This window comes from Vipera ursinii (genome assembly GCF_947247035.1).
Source record: "Vipera ursinii genome assembly, chromosome: 1".
Taxonomy (NCBI): domain Eukaryota; kingdom Metazoa; phylum Chordata; class Lepidosauria; order Squamata; family Viperidae; genus Vipera; species Vipera ursinii.
Window position 1 is genome coordinate 268,183,929 of NC_139512.1, and position 12,833 is coordinate 268,196,761.

Below are 12,833 nucleotides of genomic sequence, written 5' to 3' on the forward strand. Positions count from 1 at the left end.
TATGTTTATAAAAAAAAAATAAAAAAAATAAAAAAGACAAGTTAGCAGTTACAACAGCACAATTGAAGCTTCTTTTTATGTACATATAATGTATCACTTGGTTCTAAGAACATATTTTAATTTTAATTTAATTTAATTTATTAATATTTCTATACCGCCCTTCTCCCGAAGGACTCAGGGCGGTGTACAGGGCAAGAATAAAACATGAAGTTACAAAAATTAAAAAGTTATTAAATACATGCCCATAAAAAACAATAAATACATTAATAAAACCCCCAATAAAATAATAATAAAAACCCCAGCAATCCCACCCTCAGGCCAGGCCGGCTTGTTCGAACAGGTATGTTTTCAGATCGCGGCGAAAGGAGCGAAGATCGGGCGCCGTCCGGAGCTCAACCGGTAACTGGTTCCATAGCTCCGGGGCGCCCACAGAGAAAGATCTCCCCCTGGGGGCCACCAATCTACATTCTCTGACCGGTGGCACCCTGAGGAGTCCCTCTCTGTGGGAACGCACAGGGCGAAGGGAAGTTGACGCCGGCAGCAGGTGTTCCCTAAGGTACTCCGGCCCCCTGCCATGTAGGGCTTTAAATACCATAACTAGTACCTTGAATCTCACCCGGAAGACAACTGGCAGCCAATGCAGCTCACGGAGCAGAGGTGTGACATGGGAGTATCGGGAAACTCCCAACACAACTCTCGCGGCTGCATTCTGTGCCAGTTGGAGCTTCCGGGTGGTCCTCAAGGGCAGCCCCATGTAGAGAGCGTTGCAGTAGTCTAGTCGTGAGGTCACGAGCGCGTGAGTGACCGTGCATTGATCATCCCGGCTTAGATAGGGCCGCAACTGGCGCACCAGGCGAACCTGGGCGAAAGCCCCCCTAGTCACAGCTCCTATAGGTCTTCCAGGGTGAGCCGTGAATCTAGGAGGACTCCCAAGTTGTGAGCCCTATCTACGGGGGGTAATAATTCGCCCCCCATAACGAGAGGTGGAATGTCCGAATAAACCTGGGATGAAGGTATGCAAAGCCACTCGGTCTTGTCGGGGTTGAGTTGAAGTCTGTTCCTCCCCATCCAGACCCGAACCGCCTCCAGGCAACGGGACATCATGGTGAGGGCATCACTGGGGTGGTTTGGGGTCGAAAAGAAAAGCTGGGTATCATCAGCATACTGATGATACCCAACTCCAAAACCACGAATGATCTCACCCAGCGGTTTCATATAGATGTTGAACAGGAGAGGCGAGAGGACCGACCCCTGAGGAACTCCACAAATGAGAGACCTCGCGGTCGACCTCTGCCCTCCTGCCAACACCGACTGTGAGCGTCCCTGGAGATAGGAGGAGAACCACTGCAAAACCGTGCCTCCCACTCCCAATCCCCCGAGACGCCGCAGCAAGATACCATGGTCGATGGTATCGAAAGCCGCTGAGAGGTCTAATAGGACCAGGACAGAGGAATGCCCCCTGTCCCGAGCCCTCCAGAGATCATTCACCAGCGCGACCAATGCCGTCTCCGTGCTGTACCCGGGCCTGAAACCCGATTGGCACGGGTCTAGATAATCCGCTTCATCCAGGACCAGAGGGAGCTGATGTGCCACCACACTCTCAACAACCTTCACAAGAAAGCGAAGGTTGGAGACAGGACGAAAGTTGTTCAATATAGCTGGGTCCAAGGCAGGCTTCTTGAGGATAGGCCTCACCACCGCCTCTTTCAAGACGGCGGGGAAGCTACCCTCACTCAAAGAGGCCGATATAACTGCCTGGAACCAGCTACGTGTCCTCTCCCGGGCTGCATAAACCAGCCAGGAAGGGCACGGGTCCAATAAACATGTGGTGGTGCTCAGCCTCCCCATGATCCTGTCCACTTCCTCCGGAGTCACAGAATCAAACTCCTCCCAGGTGATATCGACAAGACCACCCGTGTCCTGCTCGACAGACCATATCCACATGGTCAGCTTGCCCTGTTGCAAGGATAGGCTGTCAGCCATTTTTGAAAAATCCAGAATGGATATCATTATCTTCTACTCATCCTCAGGCTGTGATGAATGTGGCCTCTATCCTTAATTTTCTGCTTTGAGTTGTGATTGCTTATGAGCGCATTGTTCTCCGGGGCCTGCTGTTTTTCACCTCATTTAAGTAAAACCAGAAGACTTTCACACACACACATACACACATGCACGCACACTTGTTTGTATGTATGCATGCATGTATTTTAGTAAAAAAAGTGAATAATACACAAAATGTCCTGGTTCTCAGATAATTTAGTTGTAGCTGTTTATTTCTTTCTTTTTTCTTTTTCTTTTTTACTAAAATGCAATAGATATTTAAAGTTTATAATAATAATACTAGATACATCTATAAAACAGTAATATTAACAATTCAACCTATTTATTAAATGAAGTAATAGCACTTTCCAGGGCAGTGGTTGGATGATTGCTGATAAAACAACAAAATAATTGGCAAAAATAAAAACAGTAAAGAATAAAAACACAACAGCAGCTGTAACAATATAAAGGGGCTGGTACAATAACAGTACTGCTCAGTACTGAAAAGATAACTGTAAGGGAATTAGTAAAATCACACTAAAGTGAGGATTCCAAAACAAACAAAGACATCTTCTCTTGTCATTGCCCACCTGTCCTGATCTATCACTGTCCATCACTAGGAATGTGTTTTGAGTTAAACAGATAAAATGTGAGGATTTAGAAATAATTCAGAACCCTGGACAGTAATTTAAGACCCCAAAAATCTAAAATACAAGTAGGACCACAATTAAATTAAATGTATGTACCTAGTCAGAAGTAATGTCAGTTTTCATAATCTAAGTTAAATACTTTGGGACTTCTTTCTCTGCTGTATGTTGTATCTGTTTATACCTTGTGGGCATATTTCCTGCAATGGTGTGTAGAACCCAAGTTTTAATTGTGTTAGATTTAACCCATCCCTGGAATTACTGTTAAATAACTCAGCTTCCAAGGCTTTTTGTCTAGTGTTATGACACCAACTAGGATACCTAGAATAACAATACCATAGATTACAATAATATATTTATAAGTTGATACAGGAATAGTTGCTGTAGGTTAAGGTTAAGCCACATATCTTGGACAGCTCTCAAATATGGTCGGGAGACCAGCAAGGTTATTTCAATATTTCTACATTTTATTCCCAATAATCCAGAATCTGCATAATGTACTAATTGTGATTTCCAGACCAGCCTGTCTTCAAGGATAATCTCTCATATAATACATTATAGCTGTAGTGCACAGTTGTATATAGTTCTTACAGTTCCCTCTCGCAGTCCCTGGAGGCTGGATTGGGAGCAATGAGTTGAAAGTGAACCCTGGCAACACTGAGTGGCTCTGGCTTGGGGTTCTTTGGTCCATGGAGAATTGCTACCTTTGGTCTTGGATGAGGTAACTGCCCCAAACAGACCCAATGCATAATCTGGGGGTTCTCCTGGACTTGAGACTTTGGCTTGTGCACCAGTTACATTCTTTCCTGGACCAACAATCCTACTCACAGTCACTCATGCCCTAGTCACTTCCTGTCTTGACAGGAATTTGCTCTATATGGGGCTGACTTTGAAAAGTATCCAAAAGCTCCAGTTGGTGTAAAATGCAGTGGTCCACATGGTTTTTTTTGCAGACCTAGGTGTAAACATGTGTGTACACCTCTCCTGCAGGAGCTGCATTGATTGCTGATTTGCTTCCAGGTACAATTCAAGGTGCTGGTTGTCACCTTTAAAGCCCTTCATGGTTTGGGACCAGGTTATTTTTTTTAATTTTTTTTATTAAGTTGTAAAGTAAAACACAAAACACAAAGCAAATAGTAGGACACAATGGGCAGGAAAAAGGAAGAAGAAAGAGAGGGAAAGAGAGGGAAAAAAAGAGATTGACTTCCAACTTCCCCTTTTACAGTAGAATAAAGCATTAAGGTCGAGCCTCACCTTTTTACTTTTTCACAATGTAGAAATGAAGGTACTTGTATTCTTTTCTTTAATCAAAATAGTCAATTTAACCATCTCTGCCAGCTCCATCAATTTCTGTAGCCATTTGTCCATAGTGGGAATTGAAATGTCCTTCCATTTTTGTGCACACAATAGTCTTGCTGCCGTCAACATATACAGGATCAAAGTTCTGAATTTTTTTCCAAATCTTTTCCCATTAAACCCAAAAGAAAAGTTTCTGGTTTCATGTTTATTTTTTACTTTAAGGATTTTCTGTATCAAAATGAGAATCCTGCTCCAATATTTCTTTGCTTTATCACATGTCCACCATAAATGATAAAGTCTCTTCTTTACATTTACATTTCCAGCCTTCATTTGAAATACCTTTATACATTCTAGATAGCTTGTCTGGTGTTAAATACCAGCGATACATCATCTTGTAGAAGTTTTCTTTTAAGTTGTAATTCAATGAAAATTTTAAACTTTTCATCCACATATTCTCCCATTGTTCCAGCATCACATTATAACCAAAATTCCTTGCCCATTGTATCATACAATGATTTACATGTTCTCTTTCCAAATTCAATTTCAAGAGCATTTTATAAGCCTTAGCAATAATATGTTTGTCAAATGCATTTTTAATGAAGTCAAACCCAAAATATTTTTTATCTAGTTTAAATCTTTCTTTCAGTTGTTGGTATGTAAATCAATGACAAACATGACCCTCTGATTCAAACTCTTCCCTCAATTTAAGAATAGGGTCACCTGAGTTGAAAAGTATTATTTTACTGTAGGTCCACCAATCCAGTTTCATAATCATTTCTTTTCTAAAAAAAAGCTTCCTGTGGGGATAGCCAAAGAGGCAACTTTGTGGAGAATCTTGTTTTATACTTGTTCCATACTTGTAACAGGCCAGGTTATCTGAAGACTGTCTCTTGTGAACACACTAGAGCAGGGAGGCAAAGAGTGTTTTAGTCCCAACTCCTAAGGGGTACATCTGGTAGGATCCTGAAGAAGGTCCTTGTCTGTGGTGGCTCCCTCCCTTTGGAACATCATCCCTCCGGAAATTAGACTGGCCCCCACTCTGACACTCTTTCAGAAGGCCCTGAAGACATGATTCTGCCAGGGGAACCCAGAGTGAGATGGAGCCTATTAAGTAGCAGTTATGAGTATGTGCTGTCTCCAAGGGTGGGTTGGGTTATTTATTATATATTATATTTTATTTTATAATTTTTATTTTTGTTATATTGTGTTTTTAATCTCCTGTAAGCCTCCTTGAGTTGCCATGAACAAATAGGCAGCAATATACATTTTTAAATAAATAGATAGATAGATAGATAGATAGATAGATAGATAGATAGATAGATAAATAAATGAATACAGTTGGATCACTCTGTATGCACATTTTTATCCATTTCTTTTTACTTTCATAGTTTATCTATTGATTTTTTGAATTTGTCATTTTGGATACTACTCCCAATTTTTCCTTCCTTAGGCATTGTAATATTTCTCCATTTTATCATAGCCTTTATTATAAAATGCTAAAATTGATGGGGGTTCACTTTCTTGTAATTGATAATCAGGCCCTGGAATTTTATCCATTACATGAAAATCAGTTATTGTGATTATTGTTGAAGTGTTGTGAAGATGCCATTCATTTAGTGTGGCCTGCCAAAATGAGTCTGTCTCTAAAAATGAAGTCAGTACCATAGCTGTGACTATCACCATATGGAGGAAGTTATTCATGAAGACATCAATGCAAAACTGAATATTCAGAATCTTGAACATTTGTTTGATAATTCAGCTTCTGTACCGCAGATGGTAGCTTTCTTACTCTAATTCACTAGCTTAGCATTTATAGTTCTATTAATGGATGTATGGCATAATATAATAATTTGCAAAAATCAAGGAACTTATTCATAGTAGGATTATAAGTTTTTTCTGTGAACTACCAGTAATAAAATCAAAGACAGTCTTTGCCAATCTGGTGCCCTTCAGATGTTTTAGACTACCACCTCTTGGTCTTTGTCCACTGGCTGAGGTTACTAGAAGTTGAAGTCCCAATATATTCTGAGGGCCTTACATTGGGTAAGTTTGAACAAGACCTTTTGCTAGAACAGGGGTCTTCAAACGTGGCTCTTTCAGGCCTGGCTGAGGAATTCTGGGAGTTGAAGTCCACAAGTTATAAAAGTGCCAAGTTTGAAGACCCCTGTGCTAGAATGTTAACAAATTATGTCTCTACTGGTTACATTTGGAATCATTCTGAGTAAGCATTTCTTTTTGAACTCAGTCTATAATGCAGCTTATCTTCCTTCAGAGTAGAATTGCCTCATCTGTCATGTATATGGTTAAGATATTGTATTAAACATGCTTAACTGATTTTTGTCTTTATCAGTTTAAGGAATGATATTTTATTTATCTCTGTGCTTCTGTTTATGGATGTTTGTTTATGTTTGTGTGTGTGAGAGAGACAGAGAGAGAAAGAGAGAGAGAAATGGAGAGAGAAATGATTGTGTGACTGAGCATAAATAAAACAAATAACTTCAAAATATAGTTCATATTTCAGAACATTAAATATGTACTTTTTATAGTGGAAGTCTCTCCAATGTTTTAAATAATCCAGCAGGAAAAATAATACACAATGTTCAATATATAAATCATTGAAATAATGAATAAGATAACAGCAATAGATAAAATGTTAATTAAAAACATCGTATGTTACAATTAACAAAAAACACACTGGTGTAACTCTTTAAATATTCCTAAAGAAAAGGAAAGCCATTTTTCAGAACATTTCAAAGCAGTAGAGCTTCTGCTCCTAGTATTCATAAACCTTATAATTCTTATTCTTAGACCAGAGAGAAAGATGTTATATATATTTGGTCTTTCTTTACGTTAGCCCTTCTGCCTTTACACTGGAGACTCAGCACTGGAGTTTGGGGTAAATCAGACATCTCCTGCTGCAGGAAAAAAACATCTGGTTTTACAATAGCACTCACAGTTCCTTTCTCCATTTGTAAATACTCTCATGATTTCAGCAATAGGAAGCTGAGACCAAACATGATGGAAGACACTTTAACCCACCCACCCTCCTACTCATTCTGAGAATTATGGGGGAAAGAGAGGACTTTTTGATGGAGGATTCCCGACTCCACAATTGTCTCCAAAAGAATGCTTATCTGCCATCCAAGCTGCTGACTTTTCAAAACTGAAGTCTATTCACATTCCTTCAAAACTTTGAAGTATTTTATTAGTTAAAATTCTAACAGTTTTGAAATATTGTTTTAAAACCAGCACCCACTGTTAAGTCGTGGGCTCTGGTGAGCAGGAATGATGACACGAGGCTGAGTACAGGAAAACTCATTCTTTTATTCTTGCTGGAACTGTACCGGAACTTGCGCCGCAACCAGCCACAATATATAGTCTAGCCCCTAGGTGGCAGCCAATAGGTTTGAACCCACTCTTGCCACCTGGGGCTAACCAACTGCAGGACCGGAGACGGCTTGTCTGGGTTGCTGGAGAGCCGTTAGCTGCTCCAGCAACGCACATGGTGTAACACCACAAGCCCAATACATAACACCCACCAAATCACCAAATCCACCAAGTGGAAATATGTTAATGAATTTTTTTAAGGGGAGAAGAAATTACTTGTCAGTTTATCAAAGGCATGACTCTTAAAAGTGGCAGAACAACTGCTGCATAAAAAGGCCTACAAGAGGTGTTCCTTTATTCTGTATTTTCATAAAATGTAGCTGAAGTGCAGGAAGTTGGAGAGGTTGAAGAACACTAGAGAACTGATTGTACAAAGACAGAATATTCATAGGCACTCTTTGGCGGCTTCCTAATTCGCTTCTTCAAAATACTTTCTAAAGCAATTTATCTTTAATTAAAATGAAAGAGAATTGATAGGAAAAATTGTACAGAATTTCTCTGTCACTCTCGAGATTGATAGAGCAACTTTCATTCACAGTGGAAGGAAGTTTTCTGTTTTTGGAATAATTTTCCAGAGACATAACAATACAGCAAGAAGAAACAGCAATGGCTAGCTTCTCTATCACTTTCCTCCAAATACACAAAATATATGTACGCATATATGCATTAAAAATGCCTGGGAATTCCTAGGAGTTTGGCATTCAGACAAATTAGCTATCAACAGGCACATAAAAATAAACCATATTAACACGCGATTCAAAAGTGCCAATAAAAATGCTAAGAAGGAGACAAAAAGACCAGAACATACCCTCTCCAGCAGGAAGAGATAAGCAGGGATAAGCAGGGATTAACACCCAGTGAACAATCAAGCAGAAAACAATATTCTAACCAAGGAATTACCAAGGAGAAAACCAAACCCTCACCAATGCTGGCAGGACATGCTACTGAGTATAAAAATGGAGGAAACCCCACATTAACTTGCATTGATGATGTTACCTGGTTAGGGAATGAAACAGGCAAACTACCAAATTTAGAGAGTACCAAGGGCTGCGCACGCGCGCACACACACACGCACACACACACAAACACTATACATATACCAGTAAAGGGCAGTTTTTTTTAATATAGCATGAGCGTGTGCATGTCAGCTGTTCAAATGAAAAGAAAGCAAATCTATTGGGTAAAGCCTTGCTCAAGCTTAAGCAATCATTTGATTCCCAGCCATGCATAACTGAATTATAGACAAGAATGATAAATATGAGCCACACTTTTAATAAGAATATAACGTATCACAAATTACACCAACTCTGCAGAATATATGTGGAAGAAGAGTTGGGGTGAAAAAAATGAGAGTCTGAAGCTTTGCCTCAACCTTCTTGTTTTCAGAATGCAAGTGAATGCTTGACACACAGAGCAAGTCAACTCGTCAAACCTAGCAAAAACAGGGCCTGCATATTTGGCAGACATCACAGCCAGTTCAGGTCAGTGTCTGCCACAGTAGGGAGGATGGGAGTAGAGAAGAAGTTGAAGGAGGGGAGGAAAGAGGGTAGGAAAAGAAGTCCTGTGCCTAAAACGGGAGGAAAAATAATTCAGAGGGAAAACATAAGGAACAGTATGTGACGTTGTGTTAGCTGCAGCATTACTATTACTCAAGGATCAACATTTTTACAGCCCGCTCAGAACAATTCCTCTTGTGCACTGAGCTGGAATGTTTTATTAACTGGGGGGCTACTTTGCAAAGAGGAAAGAGGTGAAGAAAAGGTCAGTGCTTTCAAGCTTCTACCATAAGAATATGAGTGAGACTTTTTAAAAAAATTAAAAACATTGATGATTTTAGAGTCTCCTTCTTGTGCCGGGGGTTGGACTAGAAGACCTCCAAGGTCCCTAGGTTATCGGCAGGAAGGACAGGGGAGACGCGTCTTCGTTAACAGGTTTATTTATGTCAGCCCGGACAACAGAACAGGGAAGAACATGCCTTATATAGGCAGCTGTCAAACGGGACAGCAAATCAGCTGGGCGCGTTTTCCCGCCAAGAACAGGGGGCCAATTGGTCAGCTGTTAGGGCAGAATTTCCCCAGCGACAACGCTGGCGAGTTAGCCAGGCAGGGGATCCCGTCAGCTGGTTTTGGTGCGCGGCCGGCGTTTTGACAGCTCGCCGCCGCTACTGCGCATGCGCCAACTTTGACAGCTCGCGGCGGCCGCTGAGGGCTTGCCGCGGTTTTGACAGTTCGAGTTGTAATGCGCATGCGCGCCGTTTGACAGCTGTCAAACGGCTGCGTGTACTTGTAGGCCGCGTGAGCGGCTGCGCATGCGTAGTCTTTTGACAGCTGTCAGTGCGGCTGCGTGAAAACGGCCTATGACAGCTGTCATTATGTTTTGAATATATTGCACCCCTTTCCCCCCCCCTTGAACTGAACGCATAACTTGGAGTAAACTTTCAACTGGTGTTGGAACTGTTCGGCGAACTTCCGGCCCATTCGAAATCCGATAAGTATGCTGGCGGCCTCTTCTGACGAGTGGATCTGCGGGGTGCAGGTACTTCTATGGTTTCGGGGGCCTCTACGGGGGAAATGGGCGGAGGGTCTGTATGGCACGGGATTTCTTCCGGGTAGTTGGTGCTGGGGGGTTCAAAATTTTCTGCCGCCACTTCTGGCTTGGTGGTGTTGGGGGGTGACCGGGGGCGAAGCTGGTCTGCGTGCCTCCTAACTGTGAGTCCCCCGCCCACGTTAATGGTGTATGACAGGGGGCCGGTTTGATCGAGAACCACCCCCTGGGTTCATTTATCCCTTCCCCCATAATTTCGGGCCCAGACGTTTTGTCCCTTAGAGAATGTTTTGTGTGGCAAGTTGTTGGTTTTTTCGGCCGCTGGCCTGTCTGGGTGCAGTCTGTCAAGTCGAGTGACCAGTCGGCGGCCCCATCTTAGTTCTGCTGGAGATTTTCCGGTGGTGGACACGGGAGTGGTGTGGTGTGCGAGGAGGAAGCGGGCGAGTCGACGGTGCCAGTTTCCGATGATCATTCTGCGCAGAGAGTCCTTGGTGGTCTTTACCATGACCTCTGCGAGGCCATTACTGGACGGGTGGAACGGGGCCGATGTTGCGTGTCTAATACAGTTCCTCCTCGTGAAGATCTGGAAGTCACGGGAGGTAAATTGAGGCCCGTTGTCAGTGATTATGACATCTGGAAGACCGTGGGTGGCAAAGACTCCCCTTAATGCTTGAATGGTGGCCTCTGATGTGGTGCTTGAAACCGGGAGAACCTCCAGCCATTTAGAGTAACTATCTACAATGATTAAAAAGGTTTGTCCCTGGAATGGTCCTGCGTAATCGAGGTGGATGCGGGACCAAGGATTGGACGTGGTTTCCCATTTGTGAACTGGGGTGTGTGGAGGGGAGGGTCTGGTTTGCTGGCAGAGATAGCAGCCGGCTACATGCTGCTCGATGTCCCTGTCTAAGGATGGCCACCTGACATAACTGCGTGCCAGGGCCTTCATTTTTGAAATGCCAGGGTGGCCCTCATGTAGTGTTTGGAGAACCCTGGCCCTGTGGCATGAAGGGAGTATTACTCTGCACCCCCAGAGGATGCAGCCTAAATGTGTTGAAAGCTCGTGTCATTTTGCAAAATATGGTTGGATGGGGGGAGAGGGGCAGGATGATTGCCATCCTGATGTGACCCATGAGAGTACCCTGCTGAGGGTGGGATCCCTGGTTGTGGCGTGTGCGATGTCTTTTGCTGTTACTGGGCATTCCGCGAGTTCTTGTATGGCCAGGATTTGGCCGGCTGGGGCTGGGTCAGGGTCTATTTGAGGCAGTGGGAGCCTGCTGAGGCCGTCTGCATGGGACATTTCCTTTCCAGGCTTGTAGATTAGTTGATAAGAGTAAGCAGATAGGAATGTCGTCCAGCGAAGCATTCGCGGGGATAAAATTTGCGGGGTTTGGCGGTCCCATGTGAATATGCCCAGGAGAGGTTTGTGATCTGTATAGATTGTAAAAGGTCTGCCATAGAGGTAATCGTGGAATTTCTTAATTCCAGCTACTATAGCCAGGGCTTCCTTATCTATTTGCGCGTAGTTGCGCTCGGTTTTTGAAAGTGTCCTAGAGTAGTATGCGATTGGGGCTTGCGTGCCATCGTTAAGGGAGTGGCTGAGGACTGCCCCGATGCCATAAGGTGAAGCATCACAGGCGATGCATAGTGGTTTGGTTTCGTTGTAGTGCGATATGGTTGTATCGCTGGAGAGTAATTGTTTTAGCTGTTTGAAGCTGTCATTATGAAGTGGGGTCCACTGCCAGGGAGCCCCTTTGTCCAGGAGTCTATGGAGAGGTTCCGCTATTGTGGCTTTTCCGGGCAAAAATGAATGGTAAAAGTTTAGGAGCCCTAGGAATGCCTGGAGTTCCGTTTTATTTTTTTGGGGGGGGGTGCGGCTTGTATTGCTTGTATTTTTGCATTGGTGGGGTGAATGCCTTTGCCGTCTATTTTGTACCCCAGGAACTCTGCGGAGGGTACTCCGATTGAGCACTTCTCACGTTTTAATTTTAATCCAGCTGCGCGGAATCTTGAGAGGACTTCGTGCAGTCTGGTTGCTAGTGAGTGGGTGGAGTCGCCCGCGATGAGGACGTCATCAAAATACGGGCAGACTCCAGGGATGCCTTTGAGAGTTCGTTCCATGACTTCCTGGAATATTCCAGGTGCCACGGAGATGCCAAATTGGAGGCGGTTCACGTTGAACGCCCCTCTGTGCGTCACTATGGTTTGGGCTTCTGCGGTTTCCCTGGTTACAGGGAGTTGCAGGAAGGCATGTGCCAAGTCTAACTTGGCAAAAATGGAGCCAGACCCTATTTCTGAAAGAACATCTCTAACTGATGGGACTGGGTATGCATGGGGATTGAGTGCGCGGTTGAGGGTCGCTTTATAGTCCGCGCAGATTCTCACTTCACCATTCGGTTTGACAGGTGTCACTATGGGGGTTTCCCAAGTTCCGCTGTCAGTGGGTTCCAGGACTCCTAGTTTGAGCAAGCGGTCTAATTCCCTGTCTATTTTTGGTTTTAGGGCGAAGGGAACTTTCCTGGCTTTAATTCTAATTGGTCCGACCTCCGGTTTGAACTTGAGGTCGATGGGGGGGCCGTTGTATTTGCCCAGTGAGCCGTCAAACACATCCGCAAATTTTTTGCAGATATTTTCTAAAGAATTGGTTTGGATGCGGTTTGTCCCTTCGAGGCGAATGCCTAATGCCTCAAACCAATCTAATCCTATTAAGCTAGTTCGTGGTTGCTTTGTTATTTGGGCTGTTAAGTGGCCTGAGAATTTTTTAAATTCGACTTTCAGGACGGCCTGTCCCTTTAAATCTATCTGCGCCCCTTGAAAATCTGCCAGCATGACCCTGGAGGGTTGGATGGGAATGCGGTGATTTGTTCTGTTGGCTATTTTCTGGAGGGTGTCCCCTGACAGGATGGAAACGGAGGATCC